This window comes from Ailuropoda melanoleuca, chromosome 13 (assembly GCF_002007445.2).
Source record: "Ailuropoda melanoleuca isolate Jingjing chromosome 13, ASM200744v2, whole genome shotgun sequence".
Lineage (NCBI taxonomy): Eukaryota > Metazoa > Chordata > Mammalia > Carnivora > Ursidae > Ailuropoda > Ailuropoda melanoleuca.
In genome coordinates this window covers 73,221,089-73,234,442 of record NC_048230.1, presented here as the reverse complement: position 1 = coordinate 73,234,442, position 13,354 = coordinate 73,221,089, and the positions used below count along the sequence as shown (strand labels likewise).

Below are 13,354 nucleotides of genomic sequence, written 5' to 3'. Positions count from 1 at the left end.
ATGAAAGCAAACGGCAATTTGGCGTGTCTTCAGGCTCGAAAGCCGCAGCCTGGCGTTCAGTCATTGGCGGCCGTGATTACCCACTGCTAATGGGGGCTGCATTCCCGGGCCGGTGAGGGAGAGAGGGCTCAGAGAGGTTAAGTGACTTGCCCAGCGTCACAGGGCCCATAATGGGAGGGCAAGGTCCAAGGCGCAGCGTGTGGCCTCTCCCCCTCCCCCAAGGCCAGGCCGCTCCCCAGAATGGATCCTCTCTCTGAGCGGTTCCTAAGCGCTGGTTTCCATAGCAGCAGGGCCATTCCTGCACAANGGGACTGCGGGTGTGAGGTGGAGAGGATTCATATGGTCATGGGGCCCCCAGCCCTTCCAGAAGGGCCACACCTTTTTTTCAGTCTTGCCATTTCGGCTCTGGGGTTGGGTTCACTTATAGGCAGAGGGTGGGAAGAGAAGAGAGAGAAGCATGAAAGCACCAGAAACAGAGAATGGGAATGACAGAGACAAAAGAAATCATACAGAAGCCAAGAGGGAGAAAAATGGAGAAGCCTGCACCGCTTTGCAGACAAATCACATCGTCTTTACCACCTTGGGAGGTGGGTTCCGTTTACTCCCATTTTACAGATGCGGAAACTGAGGGCAAATGCAGGGCTTCTCAAAGTCTAGTCCAAGGGCCAGCCTATCTCACCTGAGTGGTGTCGGGGAGGGTGCTGGGTAAAACACAGGTTCTCTGACCTTGCCCTGGACCCATGCCTTCGGAATCTCTGGAGTGGGGCCAGGGATCTGCACTTAGGGATTCCCCAGGAAAATTTTCTAGAGAGTAAAGTTTGAGGGTGTCCACTGCCGGGATGCTTGCTCTGCACTCTCCCTAAGCTTATGCAGCACGGAAATGCAGAGCCAGGATTTAGGACCCAGGAGGGCGTGAGAAAGAGAGGAAAGTGACAAAGAGAAGCTTTTCAAAGCCAGAAGGATATGCCTCAGAAGAGAAGGTAGAGAGAGAAATCGAGTAGAAAGAGACAGGCCGGGAGGAGTCCGCAGAACTTTAGGGAAGGCGTGAGCTGGAAGGGCTGCAGCGAGCGCAGCTGACCATCTGCCCTCCCAGCACAGCCCCTCGCTCCTGTCTTGCAATGAGGCGAGATGGGTCCTGTTGCTCTCATTTCCAGATGAGGAAACGCAGGGTGCAGAACAAAGGTGCAGACCCAGGCTGGAGCCCCAGGGCCCAGCTTGGGAAGAAGGGCTGGCTCTTACCGTGAGCAGGCCTCCTCTTAAACAGAAAGCTTATGGAGAGAGGGGCAACGAGGTGAGAAGAGTCAGCAGAGCTCGCCCCTATCCCGGGAGAGGACCCCCCGCCGACAGCCCCAGGCTGGAGTCTGGGTGGGCAGAGGCCAGGACCATGAGCTGGTGGCCTGTGTGCTTTACCTCCCCCACCAAGCAGACAGAGAAGGGGTTTGGACCTGGACCCAGATCTTGGCCCTACTACCTGCTACCTGTGTGGCCTTGGGTGAGTTGCTTAGCCTTCCTGTGCCGCAGTTCCCTCACCCCCAACTGGGGGATACCACGGAGACCCATCTCAAGGTGTTGTTGTGAGGCCCCCTCTGCCGAGGCCAGGAGCAGTGCCTAGAGCAGAGCCCATGCTAGCGAGTGTTCAGGAACAGCTTGCTCTCAGGAAGTATCTAGAAGCACAGGGGTCGTATAGAAGGTCCTCACAAATGGTGGGTTTCTTGCAGCTCTCTTGGTCTTGAACTGGGGCAAAGGAGGGGGGAGGCTCCTAGGGAGTTCTGCTTTTCTCTGAGTCCAGGGCAAACCTACCCCACACAGAGTCACTGATAGAGTGGAAACAATGACCTCACCCACCCCAGCACCTGCTGCCCCAGGACCCCGGCGTCAGCGAGCCTCACCGGACCTTCCCGCGGAGCTCTCAGCCTGTGACTCACGAGACAGAGCTCGCACCCCGGTCTGCTCTGCCCAGATGCCGCGGTGGCTCTGATGGGCCCCACCGACTCCACGGGGCCGCTCTGCCAGGTAGCCTTTGGGCACCTTTAGTGAGGCACCCGGGTGAGACACGGGAGCCCCGGGGAAGCCCCCTTCACCCTGCTAGGAGGAATGAGTCATCCCATTTTACAAATGAGGAGACAGAGTCTCAGAGAAGTAGTGACTCTCCCCAGGCCACAAGGTAAATGGGACAATGGGGACCCACACCGGCCCCTAGCTGTGCTCTACTTGCTTCCAATAAGCATTTATTTGCCTCTGCTCTGTACCGGGCATGTGTGACAGATGTGAGCAGGTCCTTACCTGCATCTGTCTCACAGGCTGGGACCACGCACAGGAGGAAGGAGGTCCTTCCCATGTGATGTGATGGGAGCTGTGGCAGCAGGTGACATTTCCCGAACACGCCAGGCGCGCTTCCCAGGACGGTTCACATCGGGACTCTTTACTCCTCTCCACAGGGGGTGGCATCCCTCAGGTGGTGATGAGCAGCTAACCTTGGTCCAGCACCTGTTTTAAAATGTGGACACTCTTGGGTTGAGTGGGAAGTGGGGTGGGGACGATTGGGAAATGAGCCTTGTGACAGCTGGGCCTTTCTCCAGCGGTGCTGGGCACTGAGTTTCCTGCCTTCACTCTTCTGGACATGCAGACCAACTAAATGCTCTGGTCTCACTGCACTCGGCTGCACTGTACACGGTTGAATCTTTGGGACTCCACTGCCTAGGTGAGGGTAAGTCCATTATCACCACTCCAGTTCTGGATGGGGAACACTGAGGCACAGGGATTCCAAGGAGGGAGGATTTGAACCTGGTACATGGATGCTAAAACCGGTCCCCTGCCCCTGCTTCTCGGTTCTCCGGGAAGGGAGGGATGAGGGCAGGTTAGGTGGTGGGACACAGGTTAGAGTGGAAAACAAGCGGGAGTTAAGACGGAGGACAGGGTGCAGGGGATGGGGGTGTGGGGTGCCAGCCAACTGGGCTGCGGGGCAGAGTGAGCGGGGACTGTCCACCATGGCAGGCAGGGCCTGTGAGCCCTTCCAAGTACTCTCCTGCAGAGTGGTGACCAAGGCAGCCTCATCTTGTCAAGCCGGTGATGCTTTAGTAAAATGCAAGTCAGGTCATGCCTTCTTCTGCCCAGAAGCTCTCGCGGCTCCCTGCTGCATGCAGAAAAAAGCCCAAGTCCTCACAGTGGCCCTGGAGGTCCTGCCCTGCTGGCCCCGCTGCTCCCTGACCTTGCCTCCAGCCAGTCTCCCCGCGCTCACGGGCTTCTGGAAACTGCCTGCAAAGCTCTTCCCTGAGATATCTGCGTGGCCCTCTCACCTTGCCAAGCTCTCTTTGAGGGAGGCCTTCCCTGACCACCCCTCTCCCCTCCCCCTTTCTTGGTTTAATTATTACTTCCCGCAGCGCTTATCATCGTCCAGTACATCATCTATTTTACTTATTGGTTTGGTGTGTGGCAGCCCTGTGATAACATCAGCTCCATCAGGACCGGGATGTTGTCTGTTTGTTCACTGCCATGTCCCCAGAGCCTAGAACGATGCCTGGCACATAGTAGGTGCTCAATAAAAGCAACTGTGGAATGAATATAAATAGCCGCAAGAATCTTGTTTCGTCACCGTCTTCCCTCTGCAAGTCACTTTCTCTGAGGCTCAGAGAAGGCCAGGAACTTCCCCAAGGGCACACAGCAAGTAAGGGGGTGTGGTGGGTGCCCAGTTCCCCCGCAGGAAGGAAGGACTTACTGCCTGGCTGCTGGGATGTGGTAAGTGGAGTCTCAAAGATCCAAAGACCCTAAAATGCAGGATAGTACAATCACGGGGTGAGGGAACGTCAGAGCTTTTAAGTGGTCTGCACTGTCACAAGAGTAAAGATATGAGAGTCACGCTGCCCACCATCCCCAGAGAGACGCGGGGGCCACCGTGGTGTCGTACAGCTGACTCGCATTAACTCCTTCCTGCCTTCCCAACACTCCTCCAGGGTGCTTACTATTATTGTCATTCCACTTTGTAGATGGGAAAACTGAGGCTCAGATAAGCTAGTAGTCCAAAGTCTCAGAGCTAGTAAGGAGCCCGAGCCAGGATCCAAACCCAGGCATTCTGGCTCCAGAGCTCAAGCTCTCAACGACTGTGTGATGCTGCTTGGACACGCCACCCCCACCCCCAAACCCCCGCCCAGGCGTGCAGTTTGGACATTATTTTGGAGTCTTGGGCCAAATCCCTGGAGCCTGCCTTGGACAAGTAGGACTGAGTACAAGGAGTTAACGTTTCCTGAGACGAGATCTCAAACTGCTAAGGGAAGCTTTACCCCAGAAGCATGTCAGGCATCGCACACCCACCTCCACACGGAGACAAAGGTGAGAAGTCTGCTCCAAGGCTGCTCGCACAGCAAAAGCCTTCGGAGTGAGGTTTCCTGAAGCGTCTCCTCTCCCCAACCACAGCCCAAACCCCCTGGGACCAGGGCTCCCTGAGAGAAGCGTTGGTCCCCTCCCCTGGCCACTCTGTCCCCCGCTTCTGCTTCCTGCGTGGACTCTGGGGCCAGCCAGGGACCAGAAAACTGATTCTGGAGGGTGTGGCCTAGGACAGTCCTGGCTGATGTCTGCCCTTCCTCTGAGAGCCTTGCCCAGCCCGCAGGTGTCTTCACTTAGCTCCGTTTACTCTGTATTTCCTGCAGAATTGCTGTGTGCCATGTGGTGTCACAGTCAAAATCTCACTTAAGCCTCAAACAATTCTGTGCATGTAATCCTTTCACAAAGCAGCTAATCAATATTTATTGAGCACTTACTATATGCCTGACACTTAACTAGACCCTGGGACGCAGCATAGAGGAAGAAGACAGATCAAGGACCTGGCTCTTGGGGGAGCTTAGTGTCCAGGCGGATAAGACAGATAATTGGGGAAGGAGGTCATTGAGACCAGAGTAGGATAAAGAGAAAGGCAGCGGGGCTAGCAAGCACAGAATGGGAACTTAATAAATATCTTTGGTGGAAAGAAAGCTCGGAGACCCTCAGGGTCATAGCTCTTGGGTTTGATCCCCTAAGTACCACCCTATCGTAGTGATCAGGGCGGGATAGCCCAGGTCGTAAAAAACGACCCCCAAATCTCAGTGCTCAACCCAACAATGTGTGTTTCTCACTCATGATATAGTCCTACGTGGGTCAACTTGTCACAGTCATTGGGATGCCCCACTTTCCACCCAGTGGCTTTGACATACCTTTGGGGGTTGGAGTTCCTTTCTGGACCTTCTGCCTCCCCCAGTAGAGGAGAAGAAATAGTAGGGCTTGGAGGACCAGGTTGAAGGTTTCGTGGGCACACTTGGAAGGGGCTCATGGCCAACTCACCTGGTCTGTTTGGGATCCAGGTAGTGACCTAGCAGTGATGCAGGGGTGGGGTCATGACCCAGGAACTCCTCCTGATGTTTTCAGTGAGGGTGCGTAGGAAGGGCGTGTAGATTCGGGTGGCCATCAGCTTCCACCCAGTAGATGTCTGCTCCAGTATGCTGGTCAGGATTCCTTCAGTTTCAATAGATAAAATCCCAACTTGCATTCACTTAAGAAAGAAAAGGAATGTACTGGTTCTGGTCTAGAAAGGCCATTTCAGGAATGGCTGGACGGAGAGATTCGACAGTCATCTTTTCTGCTTGGCTTTATCCTACAAGCGGCTCTCCACAGGTTACAGGGAAGGGGGCCACTTGTTAGCAGACCAAGACTCCTGTGCCCCAAGATCAGCCATCTGGCCAGAGAGAGTTTCTCCTATGTGTCGTATATCTGTGTATATGTCCATACATCCATCCCAGAAAATCACTTTGGTGCTCCATGATGCCCATGACCACCCTTGTTCGAGTGCCCTTCATGGAAGCTCCGAGAAGCCCACATGATGTGGCAAAAGGACCATTTTCCCAACAAGGGACTCAGGTAATACCATCAAGTTCACCACGGGGGCCTTATGAGAACCTCCCATGAACGTTGCGCATATCACACTGTCCTAGATGTCAAACTGGATAGGAACCTTGAAAAAAATCTGTGGCTAATATCCGTATGAATAGCCCATTTCTAGGATCCAGGTGGAGACCCTGTGATTTGATGGTGTCCATACAATGTTCCTTTATCCCCCACTCAAATTCGGAAACAGTAGAGGGGCCAAGGAGCCTAGAGATGAACAAATGTCAGCTTATAGAAAGCCATCTAGACAGCGTGGCTTGGACAGGAGGGCCCGTGGAACAGCTTGCACCGACCCACAGCACTGGACAGCTCGGCCTCTCTGGTCACAGGCTGATGGGCGAGCACAGAGCATGTCCTCAGGCCCCAGGGGCACAGCCCATCTTCACAGGCAGAATGACAGGGAGCTCAACTCTTCCTCCCTACTCACGGTCCGTCAGTCTGGGATCAGAGCTCTGTTGGCTGCCCTCCAGTCCTGGCCCACCGCGCCCTGTGCTGTGGATGAGGCCAGGCCCCGGGACCCCTGGCAAGCACCAGCAAGCCGCCCCTAGAAGGGGGAGCTCCTGCTTCCCCAGAAAGCAGATGAAATGCGCGAGGGGTGGGAAGTCAGGGAAAGAAGCATGTTTGTTTTCCTTTCTTTTTGCAAAATGGCTATTTAAATAATACAATCTACTGCGGAATTTTGAAAAGAAAAAAAACAGAAAAGAATTGTAAAAATGCAAGCCACCTTCAATTCTACCATCTAGTGTTAAGTATCGTTACACATTGCTGTATATCCCTCGGGCCTTTGTGAGTGTGTGTGTTTAAACAAAATTAGAATCAAGCTTTATGCATAATTTCCTATCTTGCTTTCTTTAACATTCTATATAAAGCAATTCAGCATGTCCACGAGGCTGTGCGCCGCACGCGAGCAGGGGGCAGGAGCCGTGTGTGCGCGATGACCACTGTACCCCCGGGGGCCTGACATGTGTGCCATGCTCAAAACTCTTGCCCCAAATAACAAGAATAACAGGTCACACTTATAAGGTGACTCCCAGGCATCATGAAGCAGCATCTAATGACGTCCTCACAACAAGCCTGCACAGCGAGCACTTCCATAAACCACATCTCATTACAGAGGGGGAAACTGAGGCCAGGAGAGGGGAAGTCCCTCGCCCAAGGTCACACATCTGTGCTACATCTGTGCACGAATACTTCCCTGCACATGCATTTTCCCTGTTGGCGGATTTTCTTGCCCCATTCCACATTCCACCAGGGATGTGGGGGGCGGGGGTAGATCTGCGTCCCCGAGACTAGAGGCTCCCCATCCGGAGAGGAGGTCTAGCCCACCCCATGTGGGCCCCGAGAGCTGCTCTGATCAGTCTCCACTTAGCCAGCTTTAACCTGCCTGCATCCAGATGGCCGTGGGTCCATCCCTACTTGGGGCATGTTGCCCTGAGACCCCGTACCAGGCTGCCCGGCTGGTGCGTCTGCCCATCCCCCCCCCCAATGTCAGGGCCCATCACGCTCACTTGTTACCTCCTACAACTTCACTCGGGCAGACGCTATTTATTGATGCCCCCTCCATAACCCGGTGGTCTCTCTTTCCTAGTTCAGGGCATTCTGGCCCTGCGTCCAGCTGTGTGGGGACTTTGGCCACCAGGGCTGCTCTGCTCCAAAGCCCGCGTGGCAGGTCAGACGTGCCAGGGAACGGATGCTTCCTGGGAGCAGCCCTCACCCAATTAGTATAGAAATCGGCATTTAAATACTCCCGGTCTTGGCGTCAAGGGGCACAGCCCTGGAATCTGGCTGCCAGGGCTTCCCAGCAGAGGCTCCGCTCCAGCCTCTACTTACTAAACACTCAATGGCTTCCTCTCTTTTCTTTTCACTTCCCCACCCGCAATCAGTGCTTCTGGGGATCGCCTCCCACATACATTTGAACCCTTGGCTCGGGGTCTGCTTCTCAGGGACCCCAAACTAAGACTTCCACCCTCCTTTCTGCCCTGCAGCCAAGACCCACTGTAGGCTGCTCCCCACCGCATTGCCCACAGGCTGTCTCCACTCTGTCCGCTCCAATCCATTCCCCACACTTGTCCCCAGCGTCACCTCTTAAAATACGTTTTGTTCACCCCCATGACTTTGCTGATTTCCCCTTGCCTCCGAGTGGAACTCCTCAGCAGAACGATCTAGGCTCTGTGTGCTTGTATCCACCGACCTCTCCAGCATTCCAGCCACCGAGGCACAACCCGCGTCCTGCGTGGGGGCCCCTCCAATCTGTCTCCCCTGTCTCTGCCTTTGGACTTCTTTTCCACCTGCCTGGCAGGCCCTTTCCTATCTTAGGCACTCAGAAAACTTCTGCTCATCGGCAAGACCCATCTCAGAAGTCGCCTCCTCTCTGAAGCCTTCCTAGACCCCCCCTTGATACGGAAACCTCTTCCTTCTTTTGTGCCTCATTTGTATATATGATTCACCCTTTTATCCAAGACTCGTCTTATCTTATTGCAGCCACGTGGGTTTAGGTAAGCTCCACACTGGGAGCCCAAGGCAGGGCTTGAACTCATGACTCTGAGATTAAGATCTGAGCTGAGATCAAGAGTCAGCCACTCAACCTGACTTGAGCCGCCCGGGCGCCCTTGCAATGACCTGCTTATATGTCTGTCTTCCCCACAGGACTTTGGACTCCTTGAAGGCAGGCTGAGTCCTCCTCAGCTCTTTCGCCCTGGTGCCCAGCCCTGAACCCGGGACAAGTTTGGCTTCCAGTGAATACAGGGGTCCCTTGCTAGCCAAACTCTTAACTCCTACCCACTCAAAACTTAGGAACCAATGCATTAGGTAACATGGTGTCCCTCAAGATTCTGAACCCATTGTCCAACAATCTGCAGCCTGAACCCAGGAGTGGTGTGGATTTGGGTGGCAAGAGATACTCGCATATGAATGAATTAATTGCTTAATGAGTAAGGGAGTTCAAAGCTGAGAACATTCATCCACTCTGGGCACAGACCTGCGTGAAGTTGGTAGAGAGGAGGGAAGGAGGGAACATGGAGATGCCAAGCCAGAGCCAAGAAAGTTGTTTTGCTTTGGAATATATTATTTTTGCAGGTTGCTATAGTTACCGCTGTGAAATTAAAAATTAAAACCTTGTGAAAGAGAGAGGGTTGACTGAGATGAGGCAGTTCCTTGACAGGCTGAGTTATTTATCTTTTCCCCATGTAACATCTGGTTATGTGCTTGCAAATTTATTTTTAATTCAGGGCTCTAAAAAGGATTTCGCGGTGGTGCAAGGTGCCCGGATGATCGGCTCTGGAGGGGCAGGTGAAGGGGGTGGTAGCCCAGGGTGATTGGTGACCTCCAGCTTGTCCCCTGGAACCTTGCTCCTGCTTCTGACACAACCTCTAGGAACCAGGGGTGGCTCGAAGGCGTTCCGGATCCCCTGCCCATCAAGGCAGCTGTAACCATGGTTCCCAGATGCTGAGCCAGGTTGGGGGCTGCCTTCTGTGGGTTCCTGTGGTTCTCTGAGCAGGAGCACAAACATGGCTGGAAGTGGAGGGACACTTTGTGTTTCTCTGTCTCCAGATTTTCCGTGAACCCGTGCAGCCCTCTGCGTCTCCTAGGTTCTTCTCGACCCCTTAGTGTGACATCCAGAAAGGCAGTGAGTAGTTTTGTGACCACAGCACTGGCTGGAGTTAGGAGGTGTGCCCTTGCGGGCTCTGTGACCTTGGGGAACCCCCTTCCCTCTCTGTTCCCCATTCTCCCAATTCTTCAGAGAGGGGTTGGAGTCTGAGGTAACCTCTTGAGCCCCTATTCTAGGAGTCTGAGTAAGTCCAGGGAGTCGCCAGACTGATGACCAGTGGTGGCTGGCTGGGAACCCAGGGCAAGCTACCCTGTGGGGTTCAGATGTCCCCTCTGCAGTGACACCTTCCCTCAGCAGCCCATTCGGAATGGCCCTTCCACCCCACCCTCTCCTAGCACCCACACCTTTGGGTTCTGTGTACTTGTTGCCTGTCCTCTGTCTTCCCTTTGAAGATGGAGACTCCACAAGGCAGGGCTTTTATCTGTCTTGGTCGCAGCAGGGCCTGGCACCCTGTGGGACTCCATGTAGTTTGTCTAGTGAATGAACGGATGGCTGAATGAATGAGGGAATGAGGGAACAAAAGAGTCCCTGGTCCCTGCTCAATGCCGGACGAGACCAGGACAAGTTAGCTTTGAGACGGAGGGGAAATGAATGAGACAAAAAACTCGCAGGGTAGGAAATACGAGTGTCAAAGGCAACTTTGGAGGAGGACATAAATTCCCTCAAAATGGCTGGCACGGGTGTGTGTGCCCACCTGTGTGTGTGCGCCTGCATGAGTGGCAAAGGGGTATCTCCTTCTGCCGTGGTAAAAAATGATCATATGGGGGTGGGTGATAGAAAAGAATTGGGTATATAAAGCCCAAATTCTCTTATAATAGCAAGAGTCATACTGACCAGGCATTGAATCCTTGTTAATACGGGCCATGAGGCTACTTATGTCCCCCGGTCTTCACAGAAGCCCCACTCTGAGAGCGGGGTTTCTTCATTATTCTCCCTGCTGTGTCCCGAGTGCCAGGTGCAGGCGAGGGACCCAATACACATTCATGGGATGGATGAATCTCCATTTTATACTCAAGGTACCCGCTCAGAAAGGGTGAGTGACGTGTCCAAGGACACACAGCTAGCCAATGCCAGAACCAAGATCGAAGCCAGGTCTGTTGGGCTCTGTCCAGGTTGAGAAAGGAGATCTTCTTCTCAGGTGGCTTCTTCAAACCACTGAGCTACTGCCTTCCCCCAGGTCCCCTGAAGAAATGACTCCCCCACCCTCACCCCTCACCTGCCCTCACAACTTCCTCTGCTTGGCTCGAAGTCTGAAAGACCTTGGGCTGGATGGGATGGAAATTGGGCCAAGAGGTTTGGAGCCCTCGAAACAGCGAACGCAGCCCGGGCCCTGGTGTCTTTGAAGCATCCTGGCTCGTTGTCATACTCTGCTCTGCCTGATGGGGCTGGTGTGGGAGGACCAGGGAACATGTCGTGGGCAGACAGATTCCAAACTTCTTGACAGGTCTGGACTCATTACCCAGGCTCCCCCATGGGTAAGCTCCAAAAGCATGGCTGAGGCCCTGGGCCTGTGTTCAGCGGGGATGAATAATTAAAGAACCATCAGGCACCAACAGCTTGATGGGGGGGTTGCTGTGTAGCTGGCAATACTGCGTCCCAGCCTGACTCTGTTTTTGGGTGGAGACCTTTTATTTCTGACGGTGGTTCCGTGGCCGCCGGGAGCAACAGATCCCAGTGGCAGAGGGACCTGCTTCGATTGTTCTAGTGACAGAGGACACACCCTGGGGAGGGCCATCGCGGCCAGCCTGACCAACGTTCAAACCTTGTTGCCTCCTGGATGTGGCTGGGTGATCTTGGGAAAGTCGCTACTTAGTTCCCCATTTTGTGTCTTTGTTTCTTCCGTAAAACCGGAAAATGGCCCCCGCTTTGCAGGGTCATTGAAGGGACGGAGTTAGATAATGTCAACTGTAACGTGCTTTCTTTATAGAGGCGAGGGGTGCTGTCCAGCGGAATGTAGCCACGCGCTTGTTCATGGTCGGCCCTCCCTGCTAGGATGTGAGCTCTGCCGGCAGGGACTTGGCTGGCTTTGGTCACCTGAAAGCACCTAGAACTTGACATGTCTGCAATAAATATTTAATAGTCAAATGAACGGTGGGGGCATTGGACAATCGTGGGCAAAGTCAAATGTGGTGCTGGAAGGTCTACGTTTCTGGATACTTGGTACCCTGGCATTTTCATGTCATTGGGTTTAGGGCAAGACCCCCACTCCTTTCCTTACAATTCTCCAGTGGGTTTGTGTCAGGGGGTCTGGTGACTGGTGACAGTGTGGCCTGAGGGCCAATTAATTCCTCGGGAGCCTTTTCTGAGCCCTGATCCAGGTTGAGGCCTAATGCTACTGCATTTGGGGAGACAGGCAGTGGGAAAGGGCTGACCCCTGAGAGGCAGTGGGATTCCACAGAGCATGGGCTTGGGGTCACTTGGGCCTGTGGTCCCATCTTGTCCCTACCATTAGCAGAATCAGTAACACATTCAGCTACAAATAGCAGAAACCCTACTGTCGAGGCATAACCTGGCTGGTGCTTACTGTCCAAATGGCAAAAAGTCCAGGGTAGGCCCCCGGAACCAGTGTGGTTCTTGCTGATGCCCCTGGACCCTGGGCTCCACTCACCAGAGTCTTTGCCGTCTTCTGTGTGTAGCCCTTTGTCCTGTTTCCTGGGGCTTCGTAGTTCCAAGATGACTGCCAGGTCTCAGGCGTTGCGTCTTTGTTCCATGGAGGAAGAAGGGGAAGGACTAAGTAAAAAGAAAGGGCTTTCTAGTTGTGGAGAAATGCTGTCTGGGAGGCGTCTACCTAAATCTCACTGACTGTATCATTGTCACCTGCTACTCCGGGCCACAAGGGAAGCTGGGAAAATCACGTTTTTGGCTTTCCTGTAGCTGGTGTGAGAGGAATATTAGCTGTGTGGAAGGCAGCTGTCCACACATGGCTTCAACAGCTCTACGGTGGTTCCCCAAACCCTAAAGTCCCCTTCACCCATATTCCCTAATGCTTGAACTTCCAGAAAGAAGGTCCTCTCCCCACTGACAGAGTAGTGATCAAGATCTGGGGTGTGTAATCCCCACTCTACCGAGTACCAGCTGCGTGCCTGGCATGTTCTGTAACCTTGATGGGTCTCATCTGTGAAACGGGGATCATGGTCCTTCCCCATGGGGTTGCTTTATGAGGACTTAGAATTGTGCCTGCTTCTTCAGTTGTTGTTATGATAAGCTTGAATGCCAGTGAAAGCGAGTGAGGCCCCGATGTCAGGGGCCTGGTCCCAGCTCAGCCTCAACCTGCTGTGTGACTTTGGGTAAGCTGCTGCCCCTCTCTGGGCTGGTGTCCCCTCTGTATAGGGAGGGTCTAGAATCCGACGGTCCCTACAGGCCTCTCCTGATGGGACTCAGACAGAATCCTACCAGGCAGGACACCTCAGGTAGCCTGTTGCCATGCCTTCCCTGAGAGCCAGGCAACGGGCTCCTGGTGGGGGCAGTGAGGGGGAATCTGGGGGCTGGTCTAGCTTTGCTGACTGCATTTTCCTCCCTCCCAGGCTTGGCGAGTGGGGCTGGGCAGAGCCTATCTCTGTCCTTGGGAGGCCTGAGCTACCTTCCCACCCCATCCCCCCATCTCAACCTTCTCTCCTCTTGCCACCCCTCTTTCCTTCTCTAAATATCACTTCCTCTCGCTGACTTTCCAGCAGGCCGCAACTGTTCTCAGAAGCCAGCTTCCTGCCATAGGGAGGCCCTGCTTTGGGGAGGAGGTATTAGGAGGCTCCCCAGGCCCCTCTGGGACCTGGTGTTTGGTTTTTTTCTGGGAATGGGGCTGAGAAGCCCCTCTGCCCTGTCAAGGGAACTTGTCCCTCA

At 54.1% G+C, this 13,354-nt stretch overlaps 1 long non-coding RNA gene across 14 annotated transcripts in view; it reads left to right on the top strand.

The window, feature by feature from the left end:
* LOC105237443 overlaps positions 1–13,354 on the top strand; it is a 54,175-nt gene that overhangs the window by 19,420 nt on the left and 21,401 nt on the right. For 12 of the 14 annotated variants that reach the window (XR_856043.3, XR_004619609.1, XR_004619614.1 and 9 more), the window contains 2 exons: positions 1,810–2,013; positions 2,301–2,707. This is a non-coding gene — a long non-coding RNA (uncharacterized LOC105237443). Of the gene's footprint in view, positions 1–313; positions 2,014–2,300; positions 2,708–13,354 lie in introns of those variants that run through there. The other 2 variants (XR_004619616.1, XR_856042.3) reach the window with 2 other exon arrangements.